Here is a 25,874-nt window from a genome sequence, read left to right as displayed (position 1 = left end):
AAAATAGACACATTTGATTACATATAATTTTTGCACAAATAAAACCAATGCAGCTAAAATTAGAAGAGGCAAGCATGTAATAGAGGGGAAACAAATGTTTGCAACAAGATTCTCCAATAAAGGTCCTGTTTCTAAGATATATAGGGAGCTGACTCAACTTTATTAGAATAAGTCATTCTCCAGGTAATAGTCCAAGGACATGAATAGGGACTTCAGAGGAAGAAATTCATCCTAGAGCCATATGAATAAAAAATTATCTAAATCGCAAATACAGAAGTGCAAATTAAAACAATTCCAATTTTACCTCATACCCATTAGATTGGCAAAGTGAAAAAATAGGAAAATTGTAAATGCTAAAGGGACTGTATGAAAACAGATATATTAATGCTTTGTTGGTGGAGCTGTGAACTGGTCCAACCATTCTGGAAAGCAATTTATTTTTTTTCTTTTAAATAGTATTTTATTTTTCCAATTACATAAAAAGACAATTTTTAATATTTTTAAAATAAAAATTTGAGTTCCAAATTTTTTTCTTCCCTCCTCCTCCCTAAGACAGTAAGCAATTTGATATAGGTTTTATATATGTGCAGTCATGTAAAACATTTCCATATTGTGTTGTGAAGAAGAAACAGGACAAAAAAAAACACACAAAAATAAAGTTATCCGTAGTTGATCATCATACTGTGTACAATGTTCTCCTGGTCCTGCTTACTTCACTTTGCATCAGTTCATGTAAGTTTACAGGTTTTTCTGAGAGTATCCTGCTCATCATTTCTTACAGCGCAAGAGTATACCATTACATTCAAAAGCTACAACTTGCAGCTATTCCCCAATCGATGGGCATCCCCTCAGTTTCTAATATTTTGCTACCACGAAAAGGTCTGCTATAAATATTTTTATACATGTAGGTCCTTTTCCCTTTTTTATTCTCCCTTTGAGACACAGACCTAGCTAGTAGTGGTATTGTTGGATCAAAGGGTATACAGAGTTTGATTGTTGTTTGGGCATAGTTCCAAATTGCTCTCCAGAATAGTTGGATCAGTTTACAACTCCACCAACAGTGCACTAGTGTCCCAATTTTCCCACATCTTCTCCAATATTTATTTATAATTTCTGGAAAATAATTTGGAACTATGTCCCAAAAGATATTAAACTGTATGGTGATACCCTTTGACCTAGCAACACTATTATTATGTCCGTACCCCAAAGAGATGAAGAGAAAAATGACCTGTATGCAAAATAGTTCTTTTTGTAATGGTTAAAAATTGGAAGCTGAGAGAAAGAATGCCTGTCAAATGAGAAATCGCTGAATGAATTTATATGTTATGTGATGGAATGCTATTGTGCTATTTTAAAAAAATGAAGAAGGGATTGGTTTCAGAGAAGCCTGGGAAGACTTGTATGAACTTATGTAGAATAAAGTGAGCATAACCAGGGAGACAGTTTGTACAATAATGTTATTATAAAGGAAGCTTCAAAAGACATTAAAATTCTGATCAGCTCAGTGACCAGCCATGATTTCACAGGACTTATGGTGATACATGCTACCCACCTCCTGACAGAGAGATGATGAATTCAGATTGCAAATTGAGACTTGGGGGGGAGGGTAGGGGAAAGATGGCAAGTGAAAGAATGTGTTTTGCTTAGTTTTGTTCTTCTTTCTCAAGGTGGGGAGGGGAGGGTTAGAGAAAGAGAAGGTGAACTCTTCATTAGTTAAAAAAAAATTAAATTAAAAAAAACTGAGGAACAGCTAACCCATTATATGGCTTATTAAAAGGATGGTTGTTGAATAGCCAAAAAAAATTTAGTAATGCTGTGCCCCCGTAATTCATACATTTTTTCATTATTTCTAAACCTTTGGTCATTTCAAATGAATCATTTTGTCTAACTAGTTGTAAAAAGCATCTGGATAATTTGGATACAGCACTAAATATATTAGGTAGTATTATCATTTTTATTATATTGATACAGCCCAACCATGGACAACAAATAAATGACTTGAATTGTTTGTAGTCCTTTATTTCTATGGAGTTTTTTCTAGTTGCATTTATATAAATCTTATGTCTAGGATAGTTTTACTCCCAGATATTTTATGGTATTTCATAGTCATTTGAATGGAATTTCTCTTGTAATTTCTTCCAGTTTCATTATTATTTTGTTTTTCAGTCAGCCTTTTTTTTTTTAAAACTTTTTTTTAATGTTTTGGTTGGGCAGTTGGGGTTAAGTGACTTGCCCAGGGTCACACAGGTAGTAAATATCAAGTGTCTGGGGTCAGATTTGAACTCAGGTCCTCCTGAATCCTCGGCTGGTACTGTATTCACTGAGCCACCTGCCTACTCTCAGACTTATTTTTCCATCGTTGTATGAAGCTTCTGGTAATGAAACTTCCTCTGATTGGCAAATATTCTCTATTTTATAGTTTGAAAGCTGCTTGGAGTACCAAAAAGTTAATTAACTCGCCCTGTGTATGTGTCACATAGTATGTGTCAAGAAGGGATATGTGAATCCATGCCAACTGGACTTCAGGGCCAGTCCTAGAGCCACAACACAATGCTGCCCTTTCTTTTCGTTAGTGCTGCATAGCAATTCTTTGATTGAAATTTTGATTTCTGTGGATTTTGCATCCTCATACCTTGCTGAAGTTATTTATCTTCTCTCTTAGTTTCTTTGCTTAGATAAAAATATATTTTTTGCTAAGAAACTGATAGGGTTACAGAGGTTTTGTGGAAACCATCATATCAGCATAAAAGGGGGTGTATGCCTGCTGATTTATGCCTTTGAGTTCATTCTTTAATTGTAATAGCTAGCATTCCTAGAACTAAGTGACAAAATAATGGTGAGTGGAGCATCCTCACCTTCAGTAAACCCTCTTTCCACTGGGAAGTCTACTGTTTCTCCATTGCAAACAATGCTAGGCTTTTCAATATACATTTTTGATCATGTTAAAGAAGGACCCTTCCATGCCTATGATTTTTAACATAAATGAGTACTGTTTTGTTATTAAAGGCCTTTTCTGCATCCATTGAAATTGTGGGTTTTGTTATCTTTGTTTATATGATTTATTATGCTAATTATTTTGCTGATATTGACACATAGTTGCATCCCTGGTATGATTTCAGTTTGGTCTAGTGAACTATTTTTTGGATATATTTCTTTGGTCTTTTTGCTAGAATTTTGTTTAATATTTCTGCATTTACTGTTCATTAGAGAAATTGATTTATAGTTTGATCTCTGCTTTTCTCTCCCTTGTTGGAGTATTGAAACATACTTGTCTCCTAAAAGGAGTTTAATAAAGTGCTTTCCATCTCTATTTTTGAGAATAAATTTTCTTTTTTGTATCTTAGATGTTGTGCTTTAAATGTTTGAATGTTGATTTATAGGCTTGAACCTATAAATCTATATATCACTGAAAGTTATTGGCTTGCTCGTTTTCTTTCTAGTCTATTAATTCTGTAAAAACAGATATTTTGCCAGTACCTGTTACAGATATTTCTATTACATTCAGCTAATGTTTAAGTGAAAAGACCTACAGGTAGATTTGATCACATTATATTTTATAGAGATAAGTACCTGATAATACTAAAACCACAATATAAAATCTAAGGAAGCAAACATTACTTGTGTACAATTTGATTTTAAAATAAATCCCAAAGAAACATTAGAATACGTTGTCTCTCTTTATTAATGTATATACAATTGCCTCTTGCTACATTCCATCTAAAGTTCATTCTTATTATATGTTTGATGTATACGTCCCTGTTCCATCTGATGGAAATCTGTACAGTCAACTTTTTCATCAGGTAGCATCCATTGAATAGTCTATATTCCTGAGGAGGAGCCTATTATTCCTTTTATTTTATGAACTGAAAAGCCATAACTTTTTCTCAGACAAACCTCTCAACCCTCACCCGCACCTGCCGCCTCTCCCAGTCCTGGTCTTCCTAAGCACCTATTCATTTCACTACTGTCAAATTTTATTTGAAATATTACTTTTTCACAATTCTGTGTCATTAGGGAGACTCTAATGTGGATTCAGTTTTGTTGATGTTTTTAATTTCTTCATTAAGAGTTATGTTTTCTTCATTGAGAACTATAATTTATGACCTATATTCGTTCCTAATTTCTTTGATTAATTTTATTTCTATGAATTTGTCATTGTTCATGCTCTCTGGGTAGTTTTAAGGTTTTCTTTAATTAGGAACAGTTGGTTTGCCTTCCTTCAAGTTATAATATTTGTTTATTGAGCTTTATTTTTCCTTCTCTTTTTAAGAACTTTGTTAGTTTATGTGCTTGTGCACTGAGGTTTCATTGAGGCTTTTTCTTTTTAGAAGAATCATAGATGTAGAACTGAAAAGTACCTTAGGTCATCAAGTCTAACCCACTCATTTTACAGATGAGGAAACTGATACCTAGAAATGAGTGATTTGGTTAGGGTCATGTACCTAATAAATATCTGAATCAATTATACCACATCTGACAATTCCCTTTTTTTTAGGGTTGACAGGTTGAAGAAATTTACAGAAAGCTACTAATTTGCCATCTTGCTAGTCATGTGATCTTCACATGTTCATTTCCTAGTTCTGCCTTTTTCTTCTGAAAACTTTACCGTTGATCAGCAGCAAAGAAGAAAACACCACCCACTGCCCTGGAATCTTCAGTTTCTTCTCAGAGTCTTGATAATATTTAGCAATGCTTTCAAAATTTCTTTTGATAATATTAATTATGCCCTTGCCATCTATTAGGAGTAGCAGTAATCACTTTTGACAAATCTTGGGAAGTTCTCTCTCATCCTGGTACCTAGGCAGTACAGTGTATAGAACACTGGGACAAGAGTCAGGAAGACCTGAGTGCAGATGCTGCCTCAGACAATTACTAGGTGTGTGACCCTGGGCAAGTCACTTAAACTCGGTTTTCCTCAGTTTCCTAAACTGTGAAAATTGGGGTTAATAACAGCATACCTTGCAGAGTTGTTGTGAGGATCAAATGAGATATTAGTGAAGTGCTTAGCATAGTGAATAGCACTTAGCAGACACTGTATAAATGCTTATTTTCCTTCCCCTTTCCTGGGGAGATGTTCTAGATCAACAGCATATCTCTGAAAGGTTTCCTTTTAACTATCTTAGGATACCTTAGCAGGGGATCACCAACCACCTTGATTCTTTGGATTTTACTGGATGATCTTTCACTTGATGGCACTATAAATTTACTTCATTAATGAAAGACAAGGAGCTTTTTTTCTTAATAGTTCCAACTCCTTTTTCTTTGTAGATAGTTTTATCTATTGCTTAGCTGACTCCAAGTATTCCATTTATCATCCTACCTTTCTCTTCTGTTTCATATTCTTCTACCTTCCAATCTCCTAGCAACAAATCAGATTTCTCCTCTGCTTTTTCAGATCATTTCTCCTTTTTTTTTTTTTTTTCTTAAGGGAAATCTCATTCTTCTGTTACTCTGGAGAGAAGAAAGGTACTCTTCCAAATTTTTTTAAACCTTCTTTTATAGGTAAATCAGTTACCGAGTCATACCAAAAAGACAATTATAGTACATATTCTTTCTGCTTTCCATGCTTGCATGGATTCTCATTCAAGCTTTTGTTGACCTTTCTAATGGCTCTTATGTCCAGTTTCCCATAGACAACTGAAATCCTTTTCTTCGCTTTTTCATTCATATTCCTTAGGAAGAAATGACATTCTTTCTTGGTAAGCCTAACTGTTCCATCAGTACTTATCCAATCCTCTTTTACCTCTTCTGGAACCCATTATTGCTTCATTATTTTAATCCTTGTTCTTGCTTCTTTCTTTTCACTGATGTGTTTCTCTCTGGATTTTGGACTTAAGAGACCTTTTTTCAAATCCTGCCTCTGACACTTGCTAGCTGGCTGACTCTGGGCAAAGTCACTATCTATTTTTGTTAATTTTACCACTGCTTTCTCAGTTATTTGTTTTTGAAAAGTGTGTTATCTTGAACTCCACACTCTCCCCCAAATCCAAGTTACTTGCTAAAACCTGTACATTCTTCCTCTTCCAGTTTCTTTCACTCATCTCCTTCTTTCCATTCCTACAGCTCCTGATCTAGTTGAGTTTTTCCATCATTCCTCTGGATTATTATAATAGTGTCCTTATTGCTTTTTGTATAGTATGAGGTTAGCTTTCCCAAAGTGTAATTATAGTCTTGAAAAATTTCTCCCTCAGAAAATTTCAATAGGAATAGTAAAGAGAGCGCTTGAGTTGGAGTCCAGTGAGATTTGCTTTTGAATCATGTCTCTGACACTGTGTGAACAAGCTACTTAACCTTTCTTATCCTCAGTTTATTTTAAAATAACCATTATAATACCTGTAGAAGTTACCTCACAGAGTTGTTGTGAGAATCCATTTTCCATCAGCAGTTATACTTGACTTCAGCTCCCTGGAGCACTTATTGTTGTTGTTCAGTCTTGTTTGACTCTTCATGATCTCTTGGACCATACTGTCTATGGGATTTTCTTGGCAAAGATACTGAAATGGTTTGCCATTTCCTTCTCCAGTGGGTTAAAGCGAACAGAGGTTAAGTGACTTGCCCAGGATCCTACTTGCTAGTAAATGTCTGAGGCTGGATTTGAATTTAGGTATTCCTGATGCCAGGCCTAGTGCTCTATCCACTAAGCCACCCAGTTGCCTCCTACCAAGGAACCACTATGTCCGTAATATCTCATGGTGGCTGTGTTTAAAGCTGTTTGCTATCCAGCATTTAGCACAGTGCCTGGCACATAAAAGGTACTCAATAAATGCTGTTTGTATGACTCTCATTGAGTTTTTATGATCTGATTTCTTTGTGTTCTGCCTGTGTAACTGTTACTTCTCAGTCACATTTGCTAGATCTTCATGTGTGGCCCACTAGCTGTGGGTGTATCCCATGTCTCTGACCTGGGCCCTTATCATCTGTCTATATTCATTTGGTGATCTCATCAATTCCCATGGGATGAATTTATTATCTCCAGGCAGATGATTGCCAAATCTAAACATCCAGCCCATATTTCTCTTTTGAGCTCCAATTCCATATCACTAATTTTCCAGTGGACATTTCCAATTGGATGTCCCATAAGCATTTAAGACAAATATCTAAAACAATTCATTATCATTCCCCTCCAAACCTGAACTTAAGTGTTATTGTTGAAGGAGGCAGCTAAGGTGGCTCAGTGATTGGAGCAGTGAACCTGGAGTCAGGAAGATCCAAGTTCAAATCTGGCTTCAGACACTTACTCAGACCTTGGACAAATCACTTAACCCCTTGTTTGCCTTAATCTATTGGAGAAGGAAATGGCAAGAAAACCTCATGGACATTATAGTCCACAAGGTCATGAAGAGTGGGACACAACTGAACAACAACAGAATTATTGTTGAGGGCATTTGCCGTACTTCTAGTCAGCCACATTTGCTGTCAAGACCTCGCTCACCGAACATATTCAAGTAATTGCCAAATATTATCTGTTCTGTCTCCAAAACATTTCTCACATATTCCCCCTTCTTTTCACTCACAAACCCACCAACCTAATTTATCTCTTTCATGGACTGCAGTTATCCCTTCCTCATCGCAACTTTCCCCATCACAGAAGTTGCAGACGACACAGAAAAAGTTTAGAAATTCAGAAATGCATAAAATATATGCATTGTATTGCATAACATCAACATGTTTTATCTTTTAATACCATAATAATTCCGACTTCTTATTTGATGTGAAAGGAGGGCCAAAAAATTTTACTTGGATTTTCCGGATGGGGATGGCACACAACACCCTCATGAGATGGAAGGAATAACTGTAATTAATCTCCCTACCTGAAGTTTCTCCCCATTTTAATCCATCTTCCACACATCCATCAAAGTTATTTGTAAACATTGTTATAACAGTTTGGGGGTAGTGTAACCATAATGCTTGGACCCTATCATCACAATTCCAGATTTTCTTATAGAGGAAATAGAATTGGCGCTAAAGGGTACCAAGATGGAGAAAAATAGCCTGCTTGGACCAAGTGTACATAACCAACATCCTTGCTGGTAGCAACACAATGGTGAAGACTTTTAGAGGCTTGATGTACAAGGAAACTTAAGTAGAAGAATGTACCAAAAGTGTGGGGAAAACATCAAACCTTATTAATACTGAAAGAAAAGGGTAACCAAGAGAAGAGCTATATGTCTGCTGTCCCATCTAAATAAAATATTTGTGACTCATTTTTAAACAAATTGAGACATCTTAGTGTGAGTGTTAGTATAGGAAACAAATTCGCTTTGGAAAGTGGTATTAAGCATTAAAATGCATCTTCACCATTTAACAATTAAGTATTGCTAATTACAAAAAAAGCATATGATTTTCTAGGAAAAGCTCAACTATGCAAGTTCTGTCTCCAAAGCACTCAAAAATTCTTGAGAGGTATAGCAACAGAAATAATCCTGTTCAAACATCAACTGAGCTTTAAACTCTGTGCTAGTTAAAGGTGTTTGTCACCAAGGTGAAAGAGATCCAGCACAGTGTCCAAATTAAACAGGGAAACCTTGTGGGTGGGACAGCACGCTGATTACACCAAACCCTAGAACACTACAGAGCCTCCTGGAAGATCTCTAATCTTTCCAAGGAGGTTGATCTGTGCCCCTCCACTTCGAAAAGACTAAGAATTGAATAAGAACTTTTGTTGTCCAGATTACAACATGCATCTGAATGGACACCCTAAGGAACTCTTTCATTAATATGTATATTTAGGACAAACAGTACCTTTGACCATAAATTAGCCCCCAGAGATGAACATGAGAAGAGTGGACTTTGTTTACTTTGGGAAAATTGTGAAACTCCTTTTAAGGACCCCCAAATTTCTCAGGAAAATAGACATCTATCTTTTTAATACCAGCATTCTACGGTTTTGGCTTTACGCCAGTAAAACATGGAATACAGCAGTCTTTAAAGTTAATGTCACTCAGGATGATGGACACACTCAAGAAGGGTGTGAGCAGGCTGCCACATATGGTCAATAAGGAACTTTGAAAAAGAATGGGACTAAAAGATGTCATCATGGAGTTGTTTGATAGGAAGAGAAGATGGGCTAGTTGGTCACATGATAAGGGTGAGAGAAGATGGATGGATGGACAATAAGTGTGATCCACTGTTACCCTTGCAATGTCAGGAGAAAGAAAAGAAGGTGGCCCTTACCACATAGGCTCTGGCAAATTTATGGGAGAACCTGGACTGGAGCCACAAGAATGCATATACATAATGGGTTGTAAGTATGGAATTTAAAAAGATTTGAGAGACATAATTTCTGGGTAATTTAATCATTTTATTAATAATGCCAGCATTTTAATAAAGGAATTGGTCTTCTCTCTCTTAGACCAAAGAAAATCATGGTGGAAGACTTTTAGTTTTGACTCCCTTATGGAAGAGGAGTGTTCAAAAGGATGGCAGTTAACTGATTCTGATTCATTAACAGTTAATGAGAGGTGGACTTCCCACAGAAATGGGCTTACTCCAGTGGGGGTCTGAGAGCGACTTCATGTCACCCTTGGACCAAGAGACTGTCTCTATACCCACACCACCCCCAACCTTGGACAATTTAGACCAAAGGGTCTGTCTCCACCCAAGCTTGATTAAATGGAATTCACCTTAGACTAGAGATTCCTTGTAAGATTGGGTGGGGTTGGATAGAGAAGAAAGTTAGCTCAAACTTCTGAGACTGAGGTCTTGAGTATAGAGAAAAGGAGGAACTCTGAATCTCCCCAAATCATTAGTTATTAAATATAATCATTTCTTTCATAATCTACATCATTGCAGGGAACTTGGAAATCAGTGAAATCACAGATCTGTTTGTGTATTATAAACATTCCTGTGGATATTCATCTTAAGGGACAACAGTTTATATTAGGCAAGTAGGAAAAGAATGCTAATTTGATACTTTTCTATGTATTCCACTCTTGGAGTAGGCGGAATAGCTAAAACTGTTTTTCTAAAAATTATTTATATTCAAGTTTTAAAAATACTTTTGTGTGTGTTTGAATATTGGTGTTTTAGAATTCCCAAGATAGCAAGTCAAACTGGAAAAGTTACTCAGCTTCCTCCTTCTTTCCTTTTATGTAGTTCTTCCTTTATTCATGTGTTGCCTGGATGATTGGAGCAGATAGACTGCTAAAGTTGCTTCTAAATGTAGAACCTTGTAATAAATACTGTCTTAGTTAGAAACAGCAGCCTGAATTTTAGCTGCTTTTTGCCCAAGTGCCTGTGTGTGTGTTTGCACACAAACACCTTTTTTCTCTTCTATTCTTATCTTCCATTTTTTTCTCCTCCTTTTTTCCTTCACTCCCCACCCTGACCCTTCAGCCAGTAAAAGTAAAAACAATCAGTAGGTTGGTTTGTTTTTAAATCCTGACCTGATACAGAAAGGCTGAGACTTGTATTTTAGGAAAAGATTTTAAAGGTTTTCAAGGGCTTCTTATAGAATGTTATAAAAAATTCATCCATACAAGATAGATATTTCTCTTGGATTTTGAGGGAAAACACACCTCTAATTCCCCAGACCATTTCTCTCTTGATCCATTGTTTTATGTAATCTATACTCTTTCCTTGACTTGTTTTCTCTCATGATGGACTTTCTCTCACCTCTGCCGGTTCTTTTCTGTGTCTTTGAGACCAAATTAAAGCAATACCTCCTCCAGAAGGCCTTTCCTCTACTACTACTACTACTACTACTACTACTACTACCCTTCCCCTTCCAATGTGGACTTACGTCTACTATGTATTTGTCTTACATATTCTTATTATATATGTTGTCTTCTCATTACAATGTAAGCCCTTTGAAGGCAGATACTGTTTTTGCTTTTTGCTTTGTATCACCAGGTGTATCACCAGTGCGTAGAACAATACCTGGAACATAGTAAGGACTTGATAAATATATTCTGTCAAACTCTAATCTTTTTTTTATTTTCTTTGTAATATAAGCCTCAACTAGTAAACTATACAGCCTTCAGGTAATTTGTATATTTAAGGGAAATAATATTGCAAATCCAAAAATAATTGTATTTATAAATTGACACAAATATTTTATTTTCTATTTATATTTTAGGAAAGACTGAAGTCTTCTTCAGCTCTTCATTGTGTTATATAGGTTACTTTGAGTTCCCAAAGGCTGTTCAGGTAGAATATAAACTCTGGCAAGGTTTTAATTCTGACTACCTTGTATATCTGTCATCCAGGAGTCAGCCTGTCTAATCTTGGAGAGGTTCGTCACCACAGTTGGCCTCTAGATGATGAATTTTTTTCTAGCTGGTATACAAAGGCCAGGAGTTTTGATATGCATTATTAGAGAGGAATATCTATACCTAATAAAACCATCAATCCTTTAAGTACTGAGTCTTAGGTTAAAAAAACTTATTTTCATGTAACTTTAACCTAGAGGGACATCATAAAAGTTTGTCAGAGAGCAGAAGAAATCCATTTTGCAATTTAAAATTTGCCACAGATAGTCCTCTTAAATTGGGAGTTAACAGTGGAAAATTTGGGGAGAAATTGTAAAACTGGACCTTTTATCCTTCTCCTTAACCCTTTTAATCTATGAGAATATATCTTGTTCCTGTTCTTTCTCAAAATATTTATACTTTCAGTTTGTATTCTTTTTGTCCTCTGTATTAGCCCATCCCTCTCTAAACCCCTTACCCTCTCTAGCTATATTTCTTGTTGTGACTGTAATCATATTCGATTTGCATAAATTGAATCTTCCCATAAAATTAATGACGGAGACCCCAGCTATTTTCCTTGTACATGGAGTTTTACTTTACATTAGCATACTATGTGACTGAGGAAATACAAGTTGTAGAGCTGATAGCATTTATAAAGAGCTCTGATGTAGAGGACTGTATACTGAATAACTGCGTTTGTATTTTAATGTGCTTAAGTGGCAAAGACACTCCAAAGAGTCAGAATGGGTACAGTGCCTATAGGATCTCACAAAATGTGTAAGAATGGCTAATGATGGTAGTCTGATGCCATCCCTGTTATTTTTATTTAAACGTGTCATAGCTACCTAATGATTTCTTAACAAAACTATATTTCTGCAATATCTTTCTCTACATTTATCTGGAGTTATGTTGTCACCATTGTTGATTTCTGCTTGTCACTCCTTTTTATACTTGTAGATTAAAAAAAAAAGTTCCATTCTTTCATGGCATCCTTCTTTTTCATCACAAGAGAATGGAATTTAATCCTCCTTAAGTTAGTAGATTTATTGAGAATGTTGCTATAGTTGAACGTTATTTAGCTCTGTACTTGTCACAGAAAGTGGAAGTTTTAAATAATTCATTTATGTTGCTCATGTTTAATAAGAATTTATATTTATATCAAACATTTAAAATATGTAATCATTGCACCTTATAGATCCTTCACCTTCTGAGGTCATATGATCATGTGTTGTTTTCTTTTCCTTGATGATTCCTGGTAATAAGAGTCTGTTATCTTTTGTTGAACACAAGGAGGTTTCCATGACCATAGAACATTCCTTTTCTGAGCATTTGCCCAATGAATAAAGAAATATTACTTCTACTGAATTTGAGACAAAAAAAGCAAATCTCATTTTTAAATTTCCTTAAAATTAATGTGATTCCATTAGTTACGTAACGGTCTTAAGTTTTCTCTAGTAAAACAAATTAAATTCTGGTTCATTTAGATTCTTAATGATTTTTATGTAAATAAAATTTTTTTTTCCTTCTAAGAGACATAACTAGTACAGTTTTCTTTAAGGATATTTGAGTGTTACATTATATCCATCTTTATAACCTTTAAGATTTCAGAATTAGTACTTTTAAGAAAAAAAAAGTACTGTGATGAAAGACTAGTGAACACTTGTAAATTTAGCAATATCGTTGTGGGTTTTTTCAAGCTCTGATTTTCAAAAGAGATAGCACTGATCAGAGTTTTTTTGTTTTTGCCACCCTCATTTGTTTTATTTAGTGTTTTAAAATGATTGTTGATTTTCTTCCTGTCTCTTCAGATTCTTCAAATACTTGAAATATCCAGACTATCCGTCATGGGGCTGATTCTCCATATTGGTGCAGTTAGCCATGAACTATCCTTTTCTTCTCCCTCTTTTTCCCAGATCTCTCCCGGGTCCAATTCAGCACCTCTACCTGGCCATCCTAACAAGGTGATTTGTGAAAGGGTGAGACTTCAGAGCCTGTTCCCTCTCATCCCAAGTGATCAGGATACTACAGTTCAAGAGGATGCCCACTTCAAAGCTTTCTTCCAGGTTCTTATATATGTTTACCCTTCCCCTACTGTAGGGTATTAGTCAGATAAATTCTAGTTTATTTCCAGGAAGGCTTGACATGAAGATGGAAATCATTAGGTCATTGTAGGTTACCATCTGACTACTTAATGTCTGATTTGTGTGTAAGTATGGATCTTCTTTCCACAAATTATTTCTCTAATATTTCTGTTTCAGCTAGTTGTTCTGAAGAATGATTATCTTCTCTTGAACTGCTTTTATTTGTTCCCCTAATGCTCTTGAGCTGTTTTCTGACTTTTTTGCCTCCTATCACTTAACTTATAGGCATAATTAACCTGTAAAAAGGTAGAGAGTGACCCACAGGAAGTGTAGTGATTCTTAGCCAAGGTAAATGAAAGTATGTAGGGGGTAGGGCAATTCCAAGACTCAATGTTTTTGTTTCTCGTTGTTTTTAATCCTCACAGCTGCTTACTAAGTACCCACAGTTCATTAAATGATGTACTTCTGGAAAAGAAAAAAATCATTTCTGCCTTGGAGCTTAACATGCTTATGAAAACTTCATGAAATTAGAATTTTGAGGTTGATGTTTTATGTTAGAAATCAAAAAACAATTCTTAAGAATCATAGACATATATTAAATATATATTTAATTGAATCTTGGCTAGACTTAACTTCTAAGTGATTGCCTTTGTATAATATGGTTTTCTTGGAAGCCATGTTCCTTACATGACGCTTTCTTGACATCTTTAAGAGTTTGTTCAAACACAGTGTGTACTTGAAGGATATATATCTATAGTAGAATATGCCCTTTAAAAACCTGCAGTTTATTGTAATTTTGACATGGCACGGGAATGGTTCTGCTTTTTTTAATGAGTAATGGATGCATTAAGTATAGGAATAAGTTCCAGGAGATAGAGGAGACTGGCTTACAATTTTTACCAATGCCATCAACAAGCAACTTTTTGAAACTCTAGCTGTTTTCCACGATGATGTATTTGGAGCTGGAAGGGACCTTAGGGAAAATCTAGTTCAACCCTCTTACTTTACAGATGAGGAAACTGAGACCTAGAGAATTCTAAGGCAAAGCTAAGATTTTAGCCTTGATCCTCTGGCTCCAAACTCTTAGAGTGTTCATTTCAATCTTTTCTAGTGGTCATCACCTCTTGTGTGAAAGATAATGATCTCAAATTTTGTATTATATTTTCTCTGTTAAAAAGCTGGGTGAGAACTAGTAACAAAAAGATCTGTTATCAAAACTTTATGCTGAACAACTCATTGTAGTTGTAGGTGTCTGCTCTTCTGGGAGATCAAGTCTATATTACTGGACGCAACTTCTGGGGTTATTTAAATGTTCATTGTGGCTATTGCTTTATGTTAAACTTGTCTGAGAAATGGTGACTAAGTTGATTAGATTGCAGCTACTGTACAGTATCTTTTCTTTATCCTCTTTTAAATTTGGCGTTGAATTTGGCCTTTCCCCTAACTAGTTAGTAATATGACTACTCAGGACCGGTTGATTTTAATGACCCCCCAGTAGCCAGTATTTATTCCGTCCATTAACAGACATTTTTATTTCTTGTGATATGCAGACGGGCAACAGTGGCTTTAGAGTACGTACTTGAAAAACGTCATAGGGAAGGACGACAGAAGATTGAGCAGTGAAAGGTATTGAGAGGAAAAGGAACATATAAAAAACTCACCTAGCTAAGCCAATCATTCTGAGAACATTAAGGTACAACCATAATAACAATAAATGGGAATGAAATTATACAGCTCTGCCAGCTTTTTTTTTTCTTTTTTTAAGAAGAAAATCTTTTTTTATCCTAAATTTAACAAGCATGAACAGTTTCTTATACAAAGAACAGAAAAATAGTATGGTACGTGACACCAAGAATTTCAAGTTGTTGTTTAATATGTACTAAATTTGATAGCTGTAACAACACTTCCCTGCTTCCATGGATCCCCTTCTGAACTTCTTTCTAAACTCTTTTCTATGTGTTTTTAAAAATGTTCTATTGGTTCTTTTTTCCTTCCCCCACAAAAAATAAGAACAAAAACAAAAACTCTCTCACAAAAAATTAGTCAAGCGAAACAAATGCACACATTGGTCTTATCCAAAAATGTATTCTTCATTCTGTATCATCAGCTGTTTGCCAAAAGGTAGTGAGAATGATTCATTATCAGTCTTTTGGCGTCATGATTTATCATTGTGTTGATCATGGTTCTTAAGTTCTTCATAGTTGTTTTCCTTTGGAGTGTTGTCATTTTGTATCTTTTTCTCCTAGGTCTGCTTATTTCACACTGCCTCAGAGCAATAATGTATCATTATATTCATATTACGTAATTTGTTCAATCATTCTCAGTTGGATTTTGTTTCCAGTTCTTTGCTTTAACAAAAAGTGCTGCTGTAAATATTTTTCTGAATGAGACTTTTCCCTCTTTATTTCATCCCTTTGAGATAAATTCCTTGTAGTAGTATCACTAGGCCAACAGCAGTTATGTGATTAGGGGTTGGGGGAGGTGTAGTTCCAAGCTGTTTTACATAATGTTTGGATCAATTTATAGCCCTACCAATAGTGTGTTACTATGTCTGTCCTTCCATTGCCCCTCTAACGATTGTCATTTTGCTTTTTTGTCATCTTTGCCCAATAGGTGGGTATGAAGTAGAACTTCAAAGTTGTTTGAATTTGCATTTTTCTTATTAGTATTGTAAAACTTTAAAAAAAATCATATATGGTTGTTGATAGCTTTTCTTTCTTATTTTGAGAACTGCTCTTTCATTTCTTTGACCAGTTATCTATTTGGGGAATGTCTCTTGTAATCTGAATTGTCCATTTACCCTCCTATGCTCTTTTCTTTCCCTTGTTTGGTCAGGAATTCTTTCGTTCTCTAAAACTGTAAGAGGTGCTTTCTTACCTTTTCCTTTTATTTGTTTGAGACTTTACCCTTGGAGATTATGGCATGTTGTCTGAGATGTTGTGGGCAGTGACAGTTACAGAGTACCCACATTAATAAGTTCATAGATGCATTGAAGTAGTAAATTGATCCACTTTGGCATCCTGAACATCTACTTTAAAAATGGAGTTATATAGGTTTCATTTTGTAAATGAAATGCCTTAAAATAAATGCATATTCTAGTTTTTCAGATGGTAGGGGATATGTATTACTTTCGAACAGTGGTGTAGCACTGATTACTTATTTATGGTCCAGTTTTAATTTAAATTCCCTTTTCCTTGATAATTGTGTATTAATCAGAAATTTTAAAGAAATGAGCCTTTGACCTAAGCTCTGTATTCTGAAGTCTATAGAGAAATATTTATAGAGAGAGATGAAAAATGGTAGTTAACAAGATGATAAGCAGTTAGGTAGATATTTCTTTGAGTTTATCATAACCTATAATTATCAATACCTTCATCTTGGAAAGGCAGTACAAATGAATAGTAAGCTAGGTTTAGAAATTAAGAAAAAGAAGAGAATAGGCATAATTGCATTTGGAAAGTTCAGAAGCTTTCAGTGATCACAAGTAGTTCCGTAAAACAAAAATCCATCTTTTTAGTATTAATATTCTTCTAGAATCAGGAAATACCACTGTCAGTAGAACTAGAATTGTAGGCAATAGAGACATATTTGGTGGAGTAAAATGATGCATATTACCAATGGTAACTTGTTTGTAAAAAGTACCATAAAAGATATCCAAGAAATACATGATCAGAAAAGGAAGGGGACTAGTCATGCATGTATTGAAAGCAAGGTATTATATGATGGATAGCCTGAGCATTATATTGTTACTCTAGGAATATTGACCTAGAGGAACACTTAACCATATGCTGAGTGGTGTCTTTATGTAGGATATCTAGAAGGATACAAGCAAGCAGCACTCAGGATTATAGGGTATGAGTGATTTGTGATCTGTAATGTTGGAGGTAGTGCTTACACCAGTGGTGTAAGCTTACTTACTTCAAAAGTATGGTTCGGGGGTACCCGAGACCCTTTCTGGGAGGTTTACATGGTCAAAACTATTTCATGATAATACTAAAATATTTTAATCTTTAATACTGTAGATATTGAAATACCCTATGAACAAAATCAGAGTTCTTTGAGAAGTCCTCAGTTTTTAAAAATGTAAAGAGACCCTGAGATCAAAAAGTTTGAGAACCATTGGGTCTACATTAATAAGATCAAAGATTTGTTAAAGTATAAATTTGTGGTCCATTTGTTTTAATCAGCCAAAATCTATCTTCTTACCCTCCTACCACATCTCCTACCCCAGTTGAGAACACAAAAGCAAAACCCATTACACGCATGCCTAGTCAAATCAAAAACTAATTTCTATGTTGGCTATATCCAAAAAAAATTCTTATTCTGCATTCGGAGTTCTTTACCTCTGTCATGAGGTGGATAGCATGGCTCATCCTGGATTTGTGTTTGGTCATTACACTGATAAGAGATAAGCACAGTAGTATTACTTCGTACTTATATACCATAACTTAACTCATCCAGTGCACAGTTTATGGGTACCCTGAGAGGGTTCTTTGCCACCTCAAAGAGCTATAAATATTTCTGTGCATCATTGGAGTTTATTTTGCTTAAGACTAATACTTTCCTTGATCTAGTCTCCCTGAAATTCCTCCTCCTCCTCCCTCATCCTCTTTCCTTCCTACTTCCTCATTGAGTAAAATGTAGCATTTTAGTATTAAGTATTCTGAAGAGGACGTTGTAACTACTAAAAGATTGGGAATCTGTAAATTTTGTATTTTTCCTGTTTTCCATTGCCAAAAGTAATTGAGAATTGATTGCATCTATTTTTAACTAATGTGATTTTGAACATTAACTGTAGAAGAAATCTTTACAATATAGCAGTTTGAAACTAGTGGAATGGTATCATTTCTTCAACTATAAAATGGCTACAGTAATAGCACCTACCTCCCAAAATTGTTGTGTGGATCAAGTAGGATAATATTTGTAAAGCACTTTTCACAGTGCCTGCCACATAGTAGGTACTATAAAAAGGCTGTTTGGTAGCAGAATTTCATTAAGTTAATAAAACTAGGGAGACATGGATTAACACATTTTTCGAGTATAACAATATTCATAATGCCTAGATGTTTGTTAATGTTGTCTTTCTTTTAAAAATTACACAAGAATCATAAAGTTGCAAGGTACTTTAGAGGCTATTTAGTTGAACCTCTACCTAAGAATCTCCTCTATTGCACACCCAAGGTGGTTATCTATTTATTGTTTCAAGAACCCTAGTGAGGCTACTACTTGCTGGCACGGCCCCTTCTGCTTTTTCAAAGCTCTTATTGTTAGGAAGTGTTTCTTTGTATCAAGCCTAAATATGCTTGCTTTGTTTTCATCATTGCTCTTGATTGTGTCCTTGGGACTCAAGTAGATAGAGCAAGTCTAATACTTACTCTTCCACATAGCAGTTCTTCAGATGTTTCAAGACACCTGTCATGTTTCCCCTAAGTCTTTGCTTCTTCAGAATAAATATTCCCAGCATCTCAATTGATTCTTGTATTAGAATTGAATAGAAATTACTGTAGTAGAATGCAAGTTCCTTCAGGTCAGGGATTGTTTTTCGTTTTTGTCTTTGAACAACCAGTACAGTGCCTTTGACCCAATATTCACTTAAATGTTTGTGGAGTCAGATTGATAGGACATGATCTCATGGGCCTTTATCATCATTAATACCTTCATTTGGAAGCTATCCAGCTTAACCATGTCCTTTCTAAAATAGGCCTGGAACTGAACACAGTACTCTAGCTCTGACCAGGGCAGCATATAACAGGATTATCACCTCCATACTCTATGACTTTCTAACCTCAGTTAAAGATTTCATTTGAGTTTTTTGATTGCCGCATCATCCTATTCATTCATGTTGAGATTGTAAATAACTCAAACTTCCATCTTTTTCAGACTTATGGCTATCTAATAATAACAGTAGTTAAGTTTTACATAGCACTTTTAAAGGTTTGCGAAGTGTTTTTCATATGTTATCTCATTTGATACAGCAACACTGTGTTCTTTTTTTGTTTGTTTTTTTTGTTTGTTTGTTTGTTTTTGCTTTTTGGTGCTGCGATTGGGGTTAAGTGACTTGCCCAGGGTCGCACAGCTAGTAAGTGTTAAGTGTCTGAGGCTGGATTTGAACTCGGGTCCTCTTGACTTCAAGGCCAGAGCTCTATTCACTGCGCCACCTAGCTGCCTCTGAGATGTTCTTTTATGAATGCAGTTTTATAGATGAGGAGAGAGAAACTGAAAGAGATTAAATGACTTTTACAAGGTCACATGGTTAAGAAATATCTGAGGCAGGACTCAAACTCAGGTCTTCCTGACACCAAGTCTAGTTTCTATCCCCTATAGACCAGTAAAAACAGGATTCAGATTCTGCTGTTTCTTAGAAATACTCAGGTTATCTTCAAAAACTCAATTTCCTTATCTATAAAGTGACTTACCTCACAAGCTTTTAGTGAGAAAAGCACTTTGCAGATTTCAAATTGATTTCAATGACTTTTTGAGAACAGAATAGAAACAATATTTAAGTAAGAAGAATAGAGATTTCTAGCTTGAAAAGCAAGACCTTAGAAGTCATCTAGTCTGTCACACTCATTTTACAGCTGAAGAATCTGGCCCAGAGAGCATGAGTGACTTAGCCAATTTCCCATGGCTCAGTGGAGAATTCGAACTAAAAGCCACTGACTTCAAATTCAGTAATAATCCTATTGTACTGTGCCTCTCAGATTTAAAATATTAACATAGTATGCCTCTTCTAAATAGAAGAATCAATTATATTTCATTCAAAATACAATTAAGGAATGATACTTTCATCTTGTTTATTGGATTAATGCAAATTTGTCCTAGATAGTCTTCTTAAGTTACTCATCTTAATTTTTAACTATTGTATTCTTTAATTTTAATCCTTTTTTTTATAGTTGTAAAACAAATTTTGTCTCTTCTTTGAATATTTATATGAAAGGGTATTTTTAAAAATTGCTTGTGTGAACCTGCACAATTTTTGAAAGCATTAGGTAGAGGTAACTAATAAAAACCTTAATTTTATCACATTATAATCAGCACATTGAGACTAGTTTCTCGAAGAGACTGTTGTACCTCCATGGACATAACATCATCTTTTAGGAAAAAAAGAAAATTAGAGCTTTGGGGGCAACCAACATTCAGAAAGATGGGAAAGCATAGACCCAGAGAGATATTCTCTGTCATATGAAAAAGAAATTGATCATGAGGAGAGCCAAGGATAGAACTGGACTGGATGATTTGGGACACAGGGAAATTTCTACACTGGGGCAATGTGCTAAAGAAAAAAAAAATGAACCTTTAGCTAACCTGATTAAAAAGAAAGAGAGCAAAAATCAAATCAGCACGATAACAAAGGTGAAAACATAGCACAATCAGAAAATATAAAAAGAATTATCATAACCCATTGTATAGTTACAGAAGAGGTTTGCCTTAAAAAATACAAAATATTCAAACAATACCAACTGGAAATCTTAATCCAATCTCAGAAAAAGAACTAGCTATAAAGGAATTACTCAAGGAAAAAAATGTCCTAGTCTTGCTAGATTTATAGGAGAATTCTGTGAAGCTCTTAACAATTTATATAAATATTAAGCAGATTATTCTAAAAAATTGAGAAACTCCTAAACTTTTTTAATGAGACAGATATAGTCCTGATACCTAAACCAAGGAGGAAAAAAGCACAGAAGACTGGAGACCAGTATCACTAATGAATACCAATTAACAAATTTTGATTAAAATCCTATCACACTATAATAATTTACCTAATAAATCATTCATTATAAGCAACTTGGTTTTATACCCAGGATGCAATGGTGTTTCAGTATTATTGGGGGGGGGGACATTGCAATCACATTAAACACAAAAATATCTAAAACGACATGATTCTCTCAATCCATGCAAAAAAAGCCTTTGACATAGTATAGGACTCACTAATACTTAAGGGAAAAAAAAACCCTACAGTTTAGCAGGACCTTTATTCATTAAAAAAAAAAAATAATTTTAAAAGCATCTGAAGTCAAAAACAAGTTACATATGCAATGGGGATACACTAGAAGCCTTCCCACTAAATACTAGTGGTAAAGCAGTGATGTTTCTTCTCCACTATTATTTGATATAGCTTTATCTTCTAAGTAGAAAAATCAGTTGTATTTCATATAAATGCTAATCATAGCAGTAACACTAGAGAAGGAAATTAAAGGCAGAATAATAGACATTAAGAAGGGAAAAAAATACCCTATTTGATGACATGTGATGGTATATTAGAAAATGCTGGGCAGTTAGTAAATGAACTAATTGAGACAATATCTTCAGCAAAAATTTTAGGGTACAGAACAAACCCACAGAAAACTATCTCTTTTTTTTGTATACTAACAGAATCCAAAAGGCAGTAATAGAAAGGGAAATCCCATTCAAAATAGCTACATGATGCATAAAATATTTGGGAGTAAATATACCAAAACACACAATAGTTCAGTTATAAAATATTCCTTAAAGAAGTAAAGAACAACTTAAATAACTGGAGGAATATTCAGTGCTTGTGATTGGACTGTGCAAATATAATGAAAATGACAATGCTACCACAACTAATTTATGGTTTTAATTCTATACCAATCAGATTACAAAGAGAAATTTTCCATTTCTAGATAGGATAATAACCAGATACGTTAAGGGGAACAAAAGTTAGAGAATGTCAAAGGAAATAATGCAGAGGGTGGGGGGAGGAAGGTAGGAAAAAAGGAAGAATAGAACTTCTAGGCTTTAAAGTATATTCAGAAACAGCAATCATCGAAAGTATTTATATCCCTTTAAAAAAAGAGAAGTACATCAGTGGAACAGTCTAGACAAGGGAGAGTCAGAAATAATGAAATTGAGCAAGTCACTTTTCAGTAAACCAGAAAACTTGAATTATTTAGGAAAGAGTTCTGTATTTGATAAGAACTAGGACATCTGGAAAGAAGTGTACCATAAATTAGGCTTTGATCAGTAACTTACACCATTTTCCGCAATAAATTCAAAATGAATATCTGACCAGAATATTAAAGATCATATCATAAAAAAAGTAATTAGAACAGGAGATCATACACTTTTTACAGCTTTGAATTAAAAGACAAATTCTTAACTAAATAAGGGATACAGGCAATTACAAAAGATAAAAATTGTTTTGATTACAAAAAATTGGAAAGCTTTAACACAAACAAAATTTATGTACCTAGGATGAAAAGAGAAGTGGTTGACTGGGAGGGAAAAAAATCTATGTATCAGATTTTTCAAATAATGGTTTGGTATCCAAGATGTAAAAGAAATATTTAAGACAAAGAGCCGTTGCTCAACAGGTTAAGTAGTCAAAGGATATGAACAAATAGTGCTCAAAAGAATAATTATAAACTATCTAAATTAATTAAATACTAAATGATTCTTTCATACGAAGGAATGCTTCAGATTACTAATAAGAAAAATTCAACAAGATAACCCTGAGGTCCTCTAACAAAGAAGGAAGATACTTTTTTTCATTTCTCTAGGGCCATGCTTCAGTTTTTGTCATCATTATTATATAGAACTCACTTTAATTTTGTTTTGCTTTTGTTTTACATAATCATACTGTTGTAATGGTTCTGCTTATTTTACTTTGTACTAGTTCATGGAAGTTTCCCTACATTTCTCTTAATTTCTCATATTTGCAATTTCTTACAACATAATAATACTTCATTACATTTATATACCATAATTTGTTTAGCCGTTGCCCAATGAATAACCACTTGGTTTCTAGGTTTTTGTTACTACATTACTGTATTTTGGTATACATGGGACTTTTCTATCTCTGACTTTCTAGATATGTGCGCAGCAGTATTGTCTTTAGGTCAAAGGAAATGAACTTTTTTCCACGTAATCCCAATTTATTTCATAGAATGATCAGAACAGTTTATAGCTGTATCAGCAGTGACTTAGTATGCCTGTTTTACCATAGCCTTTCCAGCATTGATCATTTCCACTTCTTATCATCTTCATGAATTTGTTGAGCATGAGTGAAACTTCAGAGTGGTTTTGATTGCCTCTCTCTCAGTAATGTTTTAGAATAGTCTTTTATGTTTTGCTAATAGTTGGCAGTATTTGAGAACTGTTTATCTGTTTGTTGTTAATTTACTAGGAAATGGCTCTTGGTCTAAAATATTCTTTTCCCATTCATTCAACTGTTTCCTTTATCTTAATTGCATTGATTTTATCGTTGTAAAAGCTTTTCAATTTCACACAATCAAAATTATCTAGTGTTTCGTTATCTTCATCCCTTGTTTTTCCTTCAACTGTGGGTATTAAACATATCTCCCTGCACTTTTCTTTCAGTTGTTTTATGATGTGACCAATAGATTATTTATTTGGAAATCACATTGTCATGTGTTATATAAGATGCTAGTTTAAGCCCTTTTTTTGACCAAACTACATTCCTCTTTTCCTAGTAGTTCTTGTCAAATTGAAAATCTTTTGCCAAGTTATTTGTGTTGAATTCTGGACTATTGCGTTCAGATATTTCCATTGCTTGCTCTTCTAGTTCTGCTAATATCCTTTTATTTAGCCAGTATCAAATAGTTACATTGAATACTGATTTAAAATTATTGGTCTGGAAGATGGTCTTGTAATAGCTTTCATTTCTGTTTTCTGTTGTTTGCTGTAGCAGCATGGACTAATGGATAGAGCCTTTTTTTTTTTTTTTTTTAAATCAGGAAGACCTGGTTAAAATAGTACTTTAAGTTGGAGAGAAGATAGCAGTCTGCCTTACTAGAGGGAATTTTCTCATCCGTAAATTCCTTACACAAATGGAATAACAAATCTAATCCTTATCCTTACTTATAAAGTAAACCATTGGTAATTTTATATAGCATTAACTCCACAGCATAACCAACAGAAAGTTTAGAAGAATAGCAGTAAAGGATGATTGAGGGCTTGTATAACAAGGAGAGAAAGCTGGCTGGTTATATGGCAGGAGCGATGGAATACAGGTAAATTACCAGAGTGCTCTATTGATATCTTTAAAATGTCAGGAGAACATTATTAAGGCCTTCAGCATATTGGGGCGCACCTTGTAGCAATCTTTTGGGGAAACACAGACATCTTATGGAATAGGCAGGCATGGATGAGTTGAAATCTGCATTATTGTAAGTAATTCCTTTTTTTGGTGAGATAACATCCATTTGGGTAGAGAATTGAGGGTAATATTACATTTTATTCATCTCCTACAACTTACCTATTCTGTAGTTACTAGATGTGTAAGCAATTTCAATTATTTGCTGTTAAGAATGGAGCAACTCTCTATATTTTACACAGAAGAGTTTTTATACACTCTTTTTATGATGATACAGTTCTAGCAGTGGAATGATAGTTTTGTGACTTTATGCCATAATGTTTTCCAAAATGTTTGTCAGTCTGTGACCCCATTACCCATGTAGTAAGAGTGCTAGTTTTCTACTAGCATTGGATTTTTGCCACTTCAGATTCCACAAATAATGGTAAAATAATGTTATTACTTGATATTTCACTGATTCTTAACTCATATGCCTCATCATGCCATGGAGATGGAGATGACTCTACTCTGTTATAGGTCAAACTGCCAAAAGAACTTAAGCCCTTGTAAGTTCTAGCATGCTAGAAACGCTATATATTATATAGGCAGTTCTTTTTTTCCCACTATTCCCCTGTAGCAAGGCTGTGGGGGGCTCCCAAGTTCTGAAATCCCTCCAGCTGCGTGGGCCGAGGCATTGAAGCTGCTTGGGCTGCTGGGTGGAGAGCCATTGGGAGGGTAGGGAAGGGGGAAGAGGAGGGACTAGGCTCCTCAGGGGGACAGGGAGGTCCACTTATGGTAATAGAGAACTGTACATAGAGGAGATCTATGCTACAAGTCACCAATTGCTATTGAGACATTGATTCACAGTGTAGCTGAAAGAAGAGAAGATATCAAAAGAAACAGAAAAAAAAAAACTTAGACCTTATTAATCCCCTAAAAAAGTGAGAGAATTCTAGCAACTACCTTTCTACATACCTATTTCTCCATAGATGAAATTTTTGTGAGAATCATCTGCACTTCCATTGAGTTTATTAGGAGTGTCGTTTCTGTTTTTAGTGGTATGTTAAATTCTAGACCAGCTGTTTATTTTGAGTTTGATAACTAATTTCAAAAATCTTTTAGTAGCTATTCAGAATACAGTCTGTAATTTTTCCACGTCAAAGCATCAAGTTATTCCCTTCAGCTTTAAATGCATTAAGTGTTGTAATCCAGAAAGTTCAGACAGCCTTGTCTACTTAAAAATATAGCTTAAAAATCGGGTCCTTCAGCACCATCATAAATATATGCATATGTGTCTAAGTATAATTGCTTTTCAGGTGCTTAAATGCTTAGTTTCATAGTGAAGTGAATAGTTACACAAGTTATTCCAGAATAAATGTTTCCTGTAAGGAACATTTTGTTGAATTCTACTTTTTAAATCTAATTTGTAACACTACTGCATTTTATAGGAATGTTTATCCTATTTTCTCCAAGTATTTTGTACTTTTTTTTTTTTTTTTTTGGCTAGGCAATGGAATTAAGTGACTTGCCCAGGCTCACACAGCTAGGAAG

At 34.7% G+C, this 25,874-nt stretch overlaps 1 protein-coding gene across 6 annotated transcripts in view; it reads left to right on the top strand.

Annotated features, from left to right (window-relative positions):
• The window catches only part of RNF38 (ring finger protein 38), a 199,315-nt gene that overhangs the window by 135,036 nt on the left and 38,405 nt on the right, over positions 1–25,874 (top strand). For 2 of the 6 annotated variants that reach the window (XM_027859052.1, XM_027859053.1), the window contains one exon: positions 13,103–13,252. The exons of 2 other annotated variants lie outside the window; for them this stretch is intronic. The gene's annotated coding sequence lies outside the window, so the exon portion shown is untranslated. The remainder of the gene's footprint in view (positions 1–13,102; positions 13,253–25,874) is intronic. 2 more of the 6 variants (XM_027859055.1, XM_027859054.1) reach the window with 2 other exon arrangements.

This window comes from Vombatus ursinus, unplaced genomic scaffold, assembly GCF_900497805.2.
Source record: "Vombatus ursinus unplaced genomic scaffold, bare-nosed wombat genome assembly UNPS02014158.1, whole genome shotgun sequence".
NCBI lineage: Eukaryota > Metazoa > Chordata > Mammalia > Diprotodontia > Vombatidae > Vombatus > Vombatus ursinus.
This window is presented reverse-complemented; position numbering and strand designations above follow the sequence as displayed.